At 45.4% G+C, this 15,875-nt stretch overlaps 1 pseudogene; it reads right to left on the reverse strand.

The window, feature by feature from the left end:
- Nucleotides 1-7,985: 7,985 nt before the first annotated feature.
- LOC142435672 (melanoma antigen preferentially expressed in tumors pseudogene) lies at nt 7,986-9,461 on the reverse strand (annotated as a pseudogene).
- Between the last annotated feature and the right edge of the window lie 6,414 nt (nt 9,462-15,875).

Consider the following 15,875-nt stretch of genomic DNA (forward strand, 5'->3'; position numbering starts at 1 on the left):
AGTGCTTTGATGTTTGCTTTGTAACCAAGTCCCTGTGTAAGAAGAGTATATATACCAAGCTTCCAATATACTGGAGACTTCAGTCCATTGGATTGGAATCCTCCCTATCCCTTGCTTTAAAAATAACTCTTTCTTTTCCTTTAATCCACACGCCTCAGTTCAAACCCAGCTTGATGTGGGATAGCTGGTCTAATCCCCCGCAAAGGTCCAGCCCCAATAGAGTTCAGCTGCCTCCAACAGAGAAATGGTGTGCATCATCACCAATTAGGGATAGTGATGAGAAGAAGGGGCATTCCAAAACACTTCGTCGTTGCACGGTTACATGGATGAAAAATCGTTTGGGATCACAATAAGGAATTAGTGGATGATTTCTAATCAGCGCAGGTGTGCCAAAAGGACAGGCTTATCTATCTTGAAAGAAATGTGACCAGATTGCTGCTTACAGCCTTGGATGATGGGATTTCAATTGACATAATTTGGACAGGTTTTGGGGAGGGATCATTCCCTGGAGAAGCACAGGGAGACTAAAGAAGTCCCTTGACGTGATGGATTGATGGAGTGGCTGCAACAAGGGCCTGAAACTTACAGTCGTGAGGATGGAACAGGAGTGTGCAATCTTTCCTTCTGTCGTGCATGGGGTCCCTCTGCATCAGAGGTGACTCAGTGACACAGAACAACAGCGACGTCGGCCATCATTGAATTCACACTGTTCTCTGTGAGATAGCAGGACTGTTCGCATCCCTCCATGGTGATTACAGGGCAGTCATGGGGAGTGTAATTTACCTGTGATCAGCGCAAATGGGCTGTGTGCTTCCCCTGTCAGCTCTAGTCTACTACAAAGCAGGTGTGCACAACTGAAACTGTGATGTGATTCCATCATATAGCACAGGGTTATATTATTTACAATCAATGGATTGAATGGAAGTTGTGGAACGTCAATGGGCACTGATTTAGAAGCTTGCTTCTTCGGACGTAAAGCTTTAAGAACCCAGACATTGTTCTTTTGAGGTCCAGGCACCCACGAATTACTACGTTATACTATGCTATTGCACTTGTATCTTCAGAGATCTCTTCTCTTGAGGAAGTGGAGCATCAAGCAGGAAGATGTCCTAAAAGCTGACTGTTCTTAGAATGGGGCAAGAATTAAGTGCAAACTCACTCACCATTCATGCATCTAAATTTTATATATATATATATATATATATATATATATATATATATATATATATATATATATATATATATATATATATATATATATATATGATTCACCTTAGAAAAATCATTGTCATTTTACGTTACAGAACGTTATCAGTCATCCGCCTGGGCATCACTTCCATTACCTTAAAGACATTGTTGTCTTAGAGAGACTATATTTGGCAGTGTAGAACTGTCCCTGTGAGTCTCCAAGGGATCTACAGCATAGATATATTTAATTGTATATATACGGTAACATATATATAAAATATAACTTTATTGGTAGAGCTCTTACACCTCTTATAAGAATCCATACATCAATTGGATCAAGCACATTTGTACATATGTCACCACCAACATTTTCAAAACATTGTTACCGACTTGAGGCCGTGCTATCAACTCCTCTTTACTCCCCTCCTTCCCCAACTCTCCCACCCTCCAGAGTTAATGATAAATAATAAATGATTTAAATATCTTACACTGTCTGCTCTCTCCCTTCACCCATTTGTTTTTAGTTTGCTTCACTCGGGGGTGGGGCGGGGGTTCTACATCCATCCTTGTGATCGGTTGCCCATTCCCTCCACTTCTGCCCAGACCTCAACTCTACCCTCATGGTATCGCAACACCCATGATTGCTTCTGAAGTTTTATCAGTCCTGGATTCCTTGTGCTGAGAGCTCTCATCTCTCCCAGTGTCGTAGTAAGAGTACTCAGTCCCATATTTCTCTGGTGGAGAAAGGTGTGGATTTGAACTGTCAGCCTTCTAGATAACAGCCCACATATACGTCGTTACACCATTAGCGCTCTAAAATATATATCCTTACCTCACTACCAAACTACAGAATATCCTGTCCCGTCCAAGTAGACATAGAGAAATCCCCACCGTAAGTAGATGGGATATACACAAAAGATAAGACAGACAGCTGCTGCAAGAACCGTGAGTGCAGAAAAATACAGTCCAAATTTTATACCCCATTCATGCTGAGTACAGCAACCAAGTGCACTCTGATGAATGCACCCTGGAATGCACTCAGCCCATGCAACGTAGGAAGACATGTGTTCAAGCCGTAATCTCCTGGTTTGTATATCGATACAAGCACTGGCAACAGCCACCTCTTCCATCATAGGCGGCCACCCATCTCTGATATCTGAGGTCATAAATGTTGTTTGAAGCAGATAAATTCGTCTTTCCCTGTGGAGGACCTGGTCGGATAATTCCATAGATCTTGTGCTTATCTGCCCAGAACTTCCTTCACAGCACCACGTGCGATAAGGCACTATGCAACTATGCAATAGGACTCCCCAAATGGCATCAGGGAATAACTGAAGTATCCCTTAGGAGCACTGGGAGGGTAGAGGGTTGGAAAGGGGGAACTGATTACAAGGATCCACATGTGACCTCCTCCCTTAGGGATGGACAACAGAAAATGGGGTGAAGGGAGACGCCGGATATGGCAAGATATGAAAAAAATAATAATTTATAAACTACCAAGGGCTCATGAGGGAGGGGAGAGCGAGGTGGGAGGGGAAAAGGAGGACTTGATTCAAAGGGCTTGAGTGGAGAACAAATGCTTTGAAAATGATTAAGGCAAAGAATGTACAGATGTGCTTTATACAACTGATGCATGTATACGATGGATTGTGATAAGAGTTGTATGAGTCCCTAACAAAACGTTTAAAAATAATAAATAAATAAATACAACTGCAGTGTTTCTCTTCATTGCTAAAAAAATAAAGAAGGAAAGAGAACGAAAGAGAGGAAGAAACAAGAAACTGTGTCACATCCACACAATGGATCCTGCGCTTTCCTGAACACAGTGGATAAAAGGATGAAACCCCGCGAGACATGGGAGGACATGGAACCCGTTAGGCTGAGTGAAGTCAGTCCATCACAGAAGGATAGGTATTGTGCGAATTCACTAGTATAAAGAAAGAAACCAAGTAAACAAATCTTAGAGGCCGATTCCAAAACACGCTGGTAGAAAGTCTGCCTACGGTCCCTAATGCAGAGAGCACCGTCCTTATAAGAACTTCGTACCATCCAACTGGAAAGAGGCCTCACCTCAGCGGGGGTCACTCCTATGGGAAGGAGGAACAGGGTGAAGACCATCCACTTGATGCTGTACAGCATCGAGACAAGGCTGGGACAAAATCAGCAGGCCCTCCACAGGACTGAGAGGGGAAACTTACTGGGAAATCAGATTAAGACCAGGGCAGGGGAGCATGTACATATCAGAGGAGGCACTGACCAGTCTGCTGGTGGGTCCATGGGGAGGAGCATCCTCATAGGGGGAAGGTGTGCTAAACAGTAATTTATATGGAATTAAGGGAGGAATACACCCAGTTCTATGATCCTGAGTAGAAACGTTTGAGTAACTTTCTATGAAAAGCTCATTGATCCATGCCACGGACTAAGGACTATGATGCCCCCAGGTGCTGACCGTACAGGGAACATGGCTTCACAATAGAAGAACTCGGTGTGGAAGCCTGACTGAAGGTCGGGGAACATCTCAGTCAGAAGTTGCTGTGGCTTCTGACTTAGGACTGAGATTCCTTGATGGGAGTGCAAGCAAACAATGGCCACCCCACACGGTGGAAATGGTCGTCTTTGGACCTCGGGTGGGACCCCTGGCTTCTTGGGTGTCCAATCAAAGGGCCCCCAGAACATCCATATATTTACTACTCAGCGCTCTCCTTGCATTCTTCTGACAGGTATGAATCTGATCGACAAGGTGCCACCCTTGTAAAGAACGTTACAGAAAATGCAACCCTGACGCAATGAAAACAGAGCTCGATCATTTCAGCATCCAATGCATGCAATGAAACCACGCACAGCCTGTGGTTCGCACCTGCACTGTGCTCACATAAACTCTTCTCCACATTACCTCACTATCTAAGCCAATGGATCAATTAGTGCCTCTATCAGCAAAATTGCACTATACCCCAAGGGGATGAGGGTCAATGTTTTCATTTTGCTTTGTTTGTTCGTTTTACAGTGTGTGTTTCCTTTGTTTCTATTCTACAAACAAATCAAAACAAGACCCCCAGTAAACCGGTCTGGTTTATAATCAGTGGACAAGCTGAAAGAGTGGAAGCATCGAGATAATATCTGACGCAACGGTGTATCAGTGACAGAGGATGGAGAGGGTGAAGGGAATAGGGGATCAAGTAATGAATGTAGGAGGGGGGCATAGAGTGGATTGTGAGGATGCATATGCAACCCTTTTTAAAAGCAACCAAACTATGGAGGTGTATGATATGCGAAATAAAATCAATAAAACTATACAGGCAGGCGAGGTTTTGCAATGTCAGAATGGAAATTGTGTCAGATATGAATAGGTAGTGATGTGATACAGGCTACATTCTTCCACTGACGTCTTCTCAAATATTTGTTTGTTTTTAAAAATCATTTTATTGGGAGCTTACACAACTTACCCCATCAAATTACCTCATAACCACAGTGTGGGTGCCAACCTTTGCGTTGGTGTTTATTCCTACAATAGTGTTCTCATACAGTATTTGTGCTTTTGAGATTGACTGAGCACAAGACCAGAAGTTGTAAACGATGACTCACTTCGTGGGGTAAGTGGAGGCTGTGTCAGTCCCGAGGGGCAGTTGCTCCCTGTGGTGTAGGCTCCCTAGGTGTTGGAAGCACCCTGATTGTGGTGGCTCTGGCTTGTGCTATAGGGATTGAGATAGACAGATGTCTATCCAACAGAACAAAACTATATGTAGACCTGAGATTGAGCATGATGATTCTGTTTCATGTGACTAATGTTTAGCCTCCTCCTCCTACACTGCCTTTCACATGTTCCTTTATGTTCTTAAATGAATCCCTTGTCAACACATGCAGTCATGGAGAAGGGTTGAGGTGATGTGTCAGCATGTCTGTTCTAGCATGCTCACGGACTGGGCTGGTATAATGCACTGGTCTTGGTGGTGAGGTTGATATCACATGATGAAGTCCAGGTGGAGATGTACTGTGAGCCAGGGAACTCGGAGGTAATTTCCTCATGACCATGGTCTCCCCATGTTTAAGGATTCTATGAAACTCTATGACTTTGAACTGGATCTGGTCATGATCATCTTTGAAAAACATGGGATATATCTAAGGGCCCCAGAGCAGGGAATATACAGGCTACCAGATCTAAGAAAGGGAGCAGACACCATGGAGAACACAAAAGATGAGTGGAACCTGTTAAAAGAAAATATGTGTACATTAAAATATTTCCTCAAAAGATTAAAACAAGAATCCAGACACTGGGAAAATATATTTATTGATAAAATAATGGACAATAATGAAATCCCATGTAATAACCAAAACTGTATCTCAATTAATAAAAATAAAAATTTAAAAATAAAGAACAACAAATGTTTGAAGGGGTAGAGATAGTGGAACACTATCCATTGCTGGTGGGCATTTAAATATGTACAAACACATTTAGGAATCTGGTGATTACTAAAAGAGCTGGCAATAGAAATAGCATACAAAGCAGCAGTGCCATTTGGGGGCATACACCCCAAAAGATATAAGACCACTGAGGAACAGATGTATCTTGTCCTATGTTTGTTCCAGCAGTTAAAATCACAAAACCTAGGGATTAAAAGTCAATGTCAAAAAACCCAAAATTGTCATAACTGAACCAGTATGTCACAGCATGATCAATGGAGAAAAATTTTAAATTGTCAAGGATTCTTTTCTTGCTTGGATCCACAATCAATGGTATGGAAACAGTATTCAAAATATCAAAAGACATTTTATCCTAAGGAAATCTGTTGCACAACACCTTCTTGAGGTGCAGAACAGCAAGATAGTCCTTTGAGAATTAAGGTATTCCTGACCAAGCCATGGTATTCTCCATGGTCTTCTACACATATGGAAGTTAGACACTGAAGAAGGAAGACTATAGTAAAACCGGTGCACTAGAATTCTGGCGCTGGAGAAGATCATTAAAAGTGCCATGGACAGCTAAAATGACAAACCAAAGTGCCTTCATAAAAGTGTGGCCAGTGTGATCCTTAGATGCATGGAGCGCAAGACTTCTCCTGAACGTACTTTGAACATATTGTCAGGAAAACCAGTCCCTGCAGAAGGGCTTCCTGCTTGTCAGAGTGGAGGGTGGATAAAAAGAGGAAAGCCCTCATGGAGATAGATTGACACGGTGGCTGCATCAATGGGCTCAGGAATAGGGACAATTGTGAGGATGGAGACGACTGGTCCGTGTTGGTTCTGTTGTGAAGAGGGTTGCTACGGGTGGGGTGTGATCCTACAGTAACTCACACCGACATCAGTAGGTATGCTCAAGGTTTTTATTATCATGATCATTAAATATTTTGCGACTCTTATCACAATCCACACATCCATCCATTGTGTCAAGCACATTTGTGCATATGTTGCCAACATCATTTTCAAAACATTTTATTTCTACTTGAGCCGTTCATATCAGCTCCTTATTTTTCCCTCCCTCCTTTTTGAACCCTTTGTTATAAATTATTATTTTCATGTCTTATATCATCCGCTGTCCCCCTTCACCCACTTTTCTGTTGTTTCTCCCCCTGGGAGGGAGTTACAAGTCGATCCGAGTGATCGATTCCCTTTTCCTCCCCACACTTACACCTTACCCTCTTGGCATCCCGACTCTCATTATTGGTCCTACGTCTTTATCGATCCTGGATTCCCTGTGTTTCCAGCTCTGATCTTTATGAGTGTACATCCTCTGGTCTGGCTGGATTTCTAAGGTAGAAATGGGATCATGATAGTAAGGGGGAGTGGGCAGAAGCCTTAAAGGACTAGAGGAAAGTTGTATGTTTCATTCATACTGCACCCTGAGTGTCTCAACTTCTCCCCGACACACCTTCTGTAAAGGCATGTCCAATTGTCTACAGATGGGCTTGGGGATTCCACTCTGTGCTTCCTCCCCACCACCCGCTGCACCCCTATTGAAATTAGTATGATTTTGTTCTGGGTCTTAAATGCCTGTAACATAATCCCATTGACACCTCATGATCACACATGCTGGTGTCTTTCCATGTGGACATGTTTGCTTTTCAGCTAGATGGCTGACTGTGTATCTTCAAGCCTTTAAGTCTCCAAATGCTATATCTTTTGATAGACGTGCACCATCAGTTTTCTGCAACACATTTGCTTATGCACCCACTTTGTCTTCAGCGATCCTGTCGGGAAGGTGAGCATCACTGGGTGTTCTTAAGTTCGGCACTCTTGCAGCAGGAGAAATGAATAGAACGGGTGCATGGCTTTGGAACATGCGTTTATTTTCTACTATTGCAAGTGGTAGGAGACAGAAATGTGGGGCAGGGCTCTCGGCACTTGTTTTCTCCCTGGAAAGGAGTCAGCGGAAAGTCATGTCGCTTTTTAGCATCGGGGACACCTGCAGTCCTGAAGAACTCCATGTGCCTGGGCATCCACGTCGCCAAGGTCCTGCATATGCCCAGGGAAGGGGCCGTGGGTGACAGGGATGTATTTTGCTCCTGGCTTTGATTCGTGATGTGGGTGAGCACATCTGCTACCTGCTGCTGAATCTCCTTTTCCATCACTTTCAGAAGATGGATGTGAAGCAATTAAGGCTTGACTTCAGGAAGGCTGATCACGTTAGATGCATCCTCTGACCGATACCTCCAACCTCCTTCGTCATCATGGCAAACTCAAGCTCAAGCTCAAGAACTCAATCCAAACCGCTCTAATTTAGGAAAGACTAGTCTTTCCAAATACGACATTGGGATCCCGAGGGAGAAGTCAGGATTGAGAACAGATGGCAAAGGGTTGTGGCACTAGTTGTCCATACGGATGCAGATTGCATCGCACAGGGTGCGACAGTGCCTGTAAGCAAGGCGTATTTTTTGGGGTCCATGGAGCTGCAAGGTCAGCCTCAGCTGCTCCATCACCTCTGCAAGGGTATGCCAGGGCAGAGTTAACTTGGGGTCCATGTAGCAATTGAGGGGGACAGGAAGCTCTAGAAAGGCAAAGTTGCACCTTGGGAACATGTGAAACAGCAGGGTCTGTAGGACAGCCATGGACAACGGGTTTCCGCAGAGTTTCAAGGTTCTGAGCTGAGAGCAGTGACCCAGAGCAGGCTGCAAGTAATTGCAGTCCGAGTCCGTGATGCCACAGTCCGCCAAATCCAGGTGGACCAGGGTGGCTGAGACTCTGTTCAGCAGAGCAGGGAGGAACTCGTAATTGGAGCCAGGCCTGCGTACACCACTCAAGTCAAGGGATTTCAGGTGGCTGGTGCAGGGACATGAGGACAGGTATGTCAAGTCCTGGTCCATAAGCAAGGAACGGCGTATGTGCAGGGTCTCCAAGGGCGCCTGCAAGCATCTGAGCAGCTGGTGGAGGTGGTTACCAAAGAAGTTCACAGAGTGCAGCATGAGGGTGTGGAGCTGATGCAGCCTGAGGAGCTGAGTGGTGAATTCTTGAAGTAGCTTCTGCACCTCGTCCTCATCATTCTCCCCGGGGATGATGCAATACAGGGTGCATTCAGAGAGGAGGAGTGTATGCAGCTGGACCATCTGGGCCAGGTAAGGAGCGAACCAGTTGAGGCTTTGCAGGTCCCAACTACCAAGCAATCTAACCTCCTGGACAGAGTCTAGCTGCACTATGTTGAGGATCTCCCCAAGAATGGGAAGCGGGGCAACATTCCGAACAAGTTCGAGCTTCCTGCAGCACAGGTGTGGCAGGTCCTTCGTCTGCTTGACCCTTTCGATGAGGAAGGTGAGCATTTCATTTGGGATGTCTTCCTGAATGCACAGGTCAGTGAGCACCGTCATGCCAGCCAAGGCTGGATATTTCTCCACTGACCTACATTTGTCTTCTTTGAGGATCTGAGTCTTGGGATGGGTGGACTGTGGATCCTCTGATGACATTACAGAGGCTGTAGACTGCCCTCCAGCCCACACTTTCCAGAAGTTGGTCCCAGTGTTCATTTGTAAATCCAGCACTTTCAGTTTGCATCTCCTGTGCTTAACCTTCTGGGAAAGCAGTATAGCAAGGCCATCAAGGGCAGCCTTTAAGATTTCAGGGGGAGACTGACAATCTTCCATCAGAGCCCCCAGAGGGAGCTTGAGGAAGGGCCACACCCCAACCATGGCCTTCACTGTCTCTCTGTATTCTCCGACAACAGCTGCCACAAACAAGGGAGGGAAGAGCTCTGTGGGCAGCCACTCCAGAGAGGCAATGGCTGAGGCCTCATTCTGCAACACGCTCTGGATGGCCAGGTCCAGGAACCTGGGTGGGTTCCTGCTGCTCATGCTGATCAATCTGCTCCAAGAGCGATCCTGACCTGTGAATGAAGAGAAAGGGTCTGCTCAGTGTTCTGGGAGAGCCAATCTGGTTGTCCTAGCCCTCCACACTCTGGACTCCACTGTCATCCCCTTAGCCCCTCAGAGAGGAGCTCGCTGACCATGCTAATCTTTCCAGTAACTCACACTGGTAGAGGCTGGTCCACGTGGGCTTAGATTTCAAACTGGATTCTTCTTCTTCTTCTGACTCAAGTTGACCCAGAGGCTGTGGAATCCAAGATGGGCAGTCAGGAGTCTGATGGCAGACAGTGACCTCAGCAGCTGGGGAGGTGAATGAAGCAAAAATAAGTAGGAAATTTGGGGGACGCTACCTCAAGTTTCAAAGACTGAGAGTGAGATGAAAGGGCCCGACATTTCAGAGCTAGGGAACACTTATCCATGGGACTGGAGGTCTCATCCTTTCAGCTCAGGGGCTCTGACAACAGATGGTTTTGCCTCTCTGGATTCATCTGCATCGCTCATTCCCTAGATCATGAATGCAGAATATTCAAACATCACAACAGAGTGAAATCATCTGGAAATAGAAATTCCACTCTAATCTTACTTTCTGAGTAAGAAGCCGGATGTCCGCATTAACTTTTTAAAAATTTCTTTTAATGGAAGATAGATGTTTCTTTCCTTTTATTAAATACGTTTATTGGGGGCTCTTACATCTCTTATCGTAAGCCACACATGCATTCATTGTGTCAAGCACATTTGCAGGGATGCTAATATCATCGGTTTCAAAACATTTTCTTTATACTTGACCCTGTTTATATACAATGAGAGGGAAACCGATCCATGTACTTATATCTATATGTTAAGAATTAAGGTTGCAGATGGACATGGGGCCTAGATTCAAGTACTACCTCAACACAAGTCACTTGGTCCTAATTATCTGCATTCTGTGATGCTCACCTTCCTGATACCATAACGTAAGATGAAATGTGGGCATAAGCAAAGGTGGGGAAAGCAGCCTGTCTACGAAAAGATATAGCATTTGGGGTGTTAAGGGCTTAAAGTTAAATAAGCAGCCATCTAGCTGAAGTGGTTTTCTTGATTTGACTGTTATTGATAACTTATTGAAAATGAAATGTTCTGACTGAAGCCCTTACCTAAAAGACATTTTGTGGGAGTTCATTATCAGCAGGCAAAAGCAAAGCTGGGGCCATGAAGCTGAAGACTTGAATCAGATGCAGGAGAATGCAAATATAACCTCAGACACATTCCACTTGAATGTCAAGAGCATATCAACAACAGATGTGATCAAGTGAATACGATCGACAGAAAACTGAACCTGCTATAGCATGACATCAATAGTATCATGTATGAAAGAAAAATCCTTCACAAAACAGAAAAGAATGAATGACCTAGCTGGACGCAAAGGAGACTCTGAATCCTGACATTGGTAGAAGCATCGCTAAAGCCAATGGAAGAAACCATCAAGAGCTGAGCAGAACATGTAAAACAGAAGACAAATTACACTATTATAGTGAGATATGCTGCTCAATGTGAACATCACCAGTGATAATAGGAGGTCAAAGAGGTGGTAAGAGGAGGCCATTCCATGCATGTAACAGAGAAAGGAGTGGTGGGAAGGAGCTGAGACCCAGTTAAAGCTTTGTCTCACATAAAAGCAGGAAAAATAAAGGCAGAGCCAATTAAATACAGATTAGTTTGGGGTTTCCTCCTTTCGACAGAGAAACTAAACATAAATAGTCATTTCTGCAAAGATCTTTGTTAATAGCTTTGTAATAAAGAGGGGGCTTTTTTTATCCATCACATCATCATTGAGGAGGACAAAAGACTAAGCTTTCGCTCATTTACATGTCTTAGTCTACAGGAGACCTCCCTTAAGTCTACACTCTCATTCTTCCCCTGTGCTTCAGCATCATTTGCCTGTCTTTCCCAGAGCAATCTGTTCCACCTTGCTTCAAGGACACCGTGAGATTCCGAGCTACTGATCTTCCCCGTGTCCTTTCAAGTTCAACATGAGAATTTGGTGGTCAGAAAATGAGTGTTGGTTCTCAAGAAGGCAGTGGGACTATTCCCTGCATTAGGACAGACTCGGGAGCCTTCGCAGGCAGTGGTTATGCCTTGGGCTGCTGAGACCTGCATGGTCAGAAGTTTGAATCCACCAACAGCTTCCCAGGAAAAACACTGGGCTCTCTAGTCCCAAGAAGAATTGCCGCACCAGCATTTCTAAGGGGTTGCTGAGAGTCAGCAGTGACTCCATGGCAGTGTGCTTCAGTCTGAGAAGCTGTCAGAAAGTGCTCAACATGTAAGGTCAAACCCAGTGCAGACAGAGCTGAAGAACCTTCCTTAGAATTTTTTAAGCGCATGGAACTGAAGATGACCACAAGTGCTAGAAGCAAAACAAAACAAGACAGAACAGAACGAATCGAAAGTGCGAATTTCACAATTAAAAGTCTATGGTTCCCAATTTTGAAAGATGCTGTTTTTGTTAGGAGCATTTGTGTCATTCCAGATGCACAGAAATCCTATACCCTACGAAGAAAGCACTCTTCTGTCTTGTCCTCCCAAGCCACCACTGTGAAACAAACTACCACACAAATATTCGATGAAAAATGCAGGGGCCACAAAAACAAGATGAAGGAACACACAGAGTGGGTTTCCTAAAAGAAGGAGACATTCAACCATGACAAGAAGTAGCGTATGAAACAGGGATTCTAGGACAAGACCCTTTCCCACTGTCCATCCATGGATCTGGTCTCCCACGGAGAGGCCGCTGTGTTCTCCCATCTATTTACACCAGCCCTCCAAGATCTGCGTCCCTCCCCATCTGCTCCTCACAACCATTCAGGTAGTTTTCATGTAACTCTCATTCAACTCACAGTTGCAGACGCTGACAAGGCTCCAATTTCAGTCTTGGCAACGGTCCAGGTTGAGGTAGATCCGGTGCATGAAGAATCCAAGAAGGCAGGTCGAATGGCAGACTTCTTCGTCAAGAATGTTGAGCCTGAAAACTTCCAGAGAAGCCAGGAAAATGTTGGCAAGGTTCCGTCTCAAGTCCAGAAACCTTCAGGTCAAGGTGAAGGGGCCAGGTGCAGAACAAAGCTCCAGAGCTTTCAGAGAGTCCTTTTAAAGGATAAGACCACACCCACCAGGAAGCTATTGCTTCCCCCTCATTGGCTGTTGACAGTAGATCTCATCATGGAAGTGATGGCATTTCGTGAGATCTCATCAGCCAGGCTGATGCCATCAGAACAGACCAACTCCTGAGAATCCAGACCCAGCCCTGTTCACACAAGTCCTCGGCCATCAGCCCTTATGCACGGGGAGGGAGAGGACACAGAAGATGGTGAGGGTTGTGTTGGCGGGTGAGGGGGATTAAGTGGGTGTTTACAGAAATGGCTTTACTGTCCCATTTCTCCTACATGCAATACAGTTTTGTCATTATGGATGCTCCTCTTTGTAGCGCACTTCCTGAAGCACAAACTTTCTTCTACTGTAGCTCATCCGACTTATGAACAAACTTATGAAAAGGAGCAGAAATGCCTCCTTGGCTTCCTACTGACTGTCAATCTTTCCAGGAGTCGATGGCTTCATTAAAGCACATGGACTGGCTGACAGATTTGAACCAGTGACCTGGTGGTGTGCTGACCAATGTTTGAAGGACTGACCTCTGCAGAAGGATCCCACACACTGTCTTAAATCTCAAGTGCTCTCAGGATACAAGCATCAACCTAAGAGTTTCCATGACTGTAACTCTGTGTGGGAGTAGAAAGCCCCATCTTTCTCCCATATATAAAGTGTCTTGTCTGCTTTTGCCCCATGGGATGCTTTCCACTTTCTCTCAAGGGCTGTATGAGCTTTGTTGGTAAACAATGCTGCGTGTCTTTGAGGTGGAAGACTCTCATCTTTCTCCATTGTAGAAGCTAGTGGTTTTGGAAGCCTCCAACTATTGATTAATAGACAAGCACAGCCCACTACCTAGGCACAACTCCAAAACTGACATCCTTCCGTGCCCATTTCTGTTAGGTCGAGGGAACAGAGCCCAAAATTGAATGCACATTTTAAATAGTGTTGCTCCAGGAGAAGTAAATACCACAAGAGGATAGCTTTACAAAGAGACATTTATTTTATCTTAGGCAAAATATGTTAGTGTCAGAAGCTTAGACATGGATATGAAAGATTGGATGTTGATTGTCTTGTACTGGGATGGACTGGCAACTTTCAGCATCTGTGTGCATTCCATGGGGATTCCACGAGTGTTGGCATCCAGGTTCTTCTGAATCTATAAGGTTTCCCTGCAGGGACCCTGGGTTCCAAGGACATGCTCTGCTCCTGACTGTTGGCCTCTCTTTTCATGTCTTGTTAATGAGAGATGTGAAGCCAGCAAGGAATGACTGGGCTAAGGGCGTAAAGGTCAGATGCTTCCTGTAATCTTCAACCCCAATCACCACATTGTTAGAGCAAAGATAGCCTAATCCTCTTGAACCTAACTCCAAATAATATCATTTGCATAGTGAACATGAGGGTTTTCCAAGTGGTACAGTAAACCAGAAGCATAAGTGAGGATTAGTAAGGAAGGCAACCACATTAGCTTGCCACATGCATGATGATTTCATCCTAACTTCCCTTACTGGGAGAAAATCTTAAAGTGAGGAATCTGTAGGCCTGCAGGGTCGTCTTGAGATCCTCCATTGCCTCTAAAAGAGTATCCTAAGAGAGAACATTCCGTGTCCTCATAGCAATCCTGAGGCACAAGGAGCCCCAGAAGGGAGAACTTACACAAAACTTGTGTGCTTAAGCAGGTCCTGCAGGACAGCCATGGAGATTGGGTTTCCATCCAACTCTAAAGGTGGTGAGGTGGGAGTACTGGCACAGAGCAGGCTGCAAGGCAGTGAGCTCAGAGTCATCCGGCTGAGACCCTCTCTAGCAGACTTGGGAGGAATTCATGTCTTAAGGAATCCCTGAACAAACCACTCATATGCGGGGACCTTAGTTGGCTGGTTCGGGGACAAAAGCACAGGCGGTCAGACCAGAGTCCAGCGCAATGCAGTGCTTTTAAAGAGAGAAACTGCGAATGTGTAGGCCAACAACTGAGCAGCTGATAGACGTGGTCATTGAGGAAGAAGACTGCTTCCAGAACGAGGTGCTGGAGTAATGCAGACTGAGGATATGAGAGGCCAATTTTGCAAAACACTTGTCCACTTTGTCCATGGTACATGACACCAGGGGATCTGGACATATGTGGGACTTACTTGGGAAAGATGGGGTGTGCTCTGGTGACCCATCTGGGACAGGTAAGCAGTAAACCAGTTGCGCCTCTGCAGGTCCCATCTGCAGTGGATTCCCACCTCCTGCACAGAATCCATCTGTACCCCATTTAAGATCTCCTCAATAATCGGAAGCTGTGACAGATCTCCTTCAAATGCTAACACCCGACAGCAGAGGGGTGGCAGGGTCTTTCCACAGTTGACTCTTGTAATGATAATAGTGAGCAATTCATCTGGTACTGATTCAAGAAGGCAAATGCTTGTGAGCAAATACATAGAGGACAAACACTGAGGCTTCTCTCCTGCTACGGGATCCTTCCCTTTGAGAGTCACAGTCCTGGGCTGGGTTGTCACTGGACGCAATGGATTGGGTTTCAGACCACACTCTCCAAAACTTGGTGTCAGTGTTCAGGCATATATCCACAACTCAGAGTTCACATCCCCTGCGTGGAATCATCTGGGAAGCAGGATATCAAAATATCCTGTTGAGAATGCCAAGACTTCATGAGAGCCCCTAGCGAGAGCAGGATAAAAAGCCAAGACACTACCGTGGCCTTCGCTGCGTGTCTGTATCCACCGACCACAGCTGCATGACAGTGGTGGGAAGAGTTCATGAGTAGCGACCCCAGGACAGCCATGGCTGAGGCCTCATCCTGCCACACACTCTGTATGACCAGGTCCAGGAGCCTGGGTGGGTTCCTGCTGCTTATGCTGATCAATCTGCTCCAAGAGCAATCCTAACTTGTGAATGATACGAGACGTCTGCTCAGACTTCTGGGAGAGCTACACTGGTTGTCCTTGCCCTCCAAAACTGGATCATGGCACCCAGAGCTCCTCAGAAGGGAGCTTTCTGGCTTTGTTACTCCTCTTATCAACTCACAGTGGGAGAGGCTCTCAAGATCCATGTGAGGCTTACTTTTCAGTCTAGCTACTTCCTCTGCGTACGTTGGCCCTAAGGTTTTCGAACCCAATATGGGCAGGCCGATGATGGACCTCAGCAGCTGGTGAGGTGGATAAATCAAAGATCAGTAGGAAATATGGTCATTGCATATTGAATCAAACCATCCCAAGGCTAACTAACTCTACAGGAAAGGCAAACTCAAGAGGCATAATGGTGCGTTCATCAAACTGAACTTGGAGA

Source organism: Tenrec ecaudatus, chromosome Y (assembly GCF_050624435.1).
Source record: "Tenrec ecaudatus isolate mTenEca1 chromosome Y, mTenEca1.hap1, whole genome shotgun sequence".
NCBI lineage: Eukaryota > Metazoa > Chordata > Mammalia > Afrosoricida > Tenrecidae > Tenrec > Tenrec ecaudatus.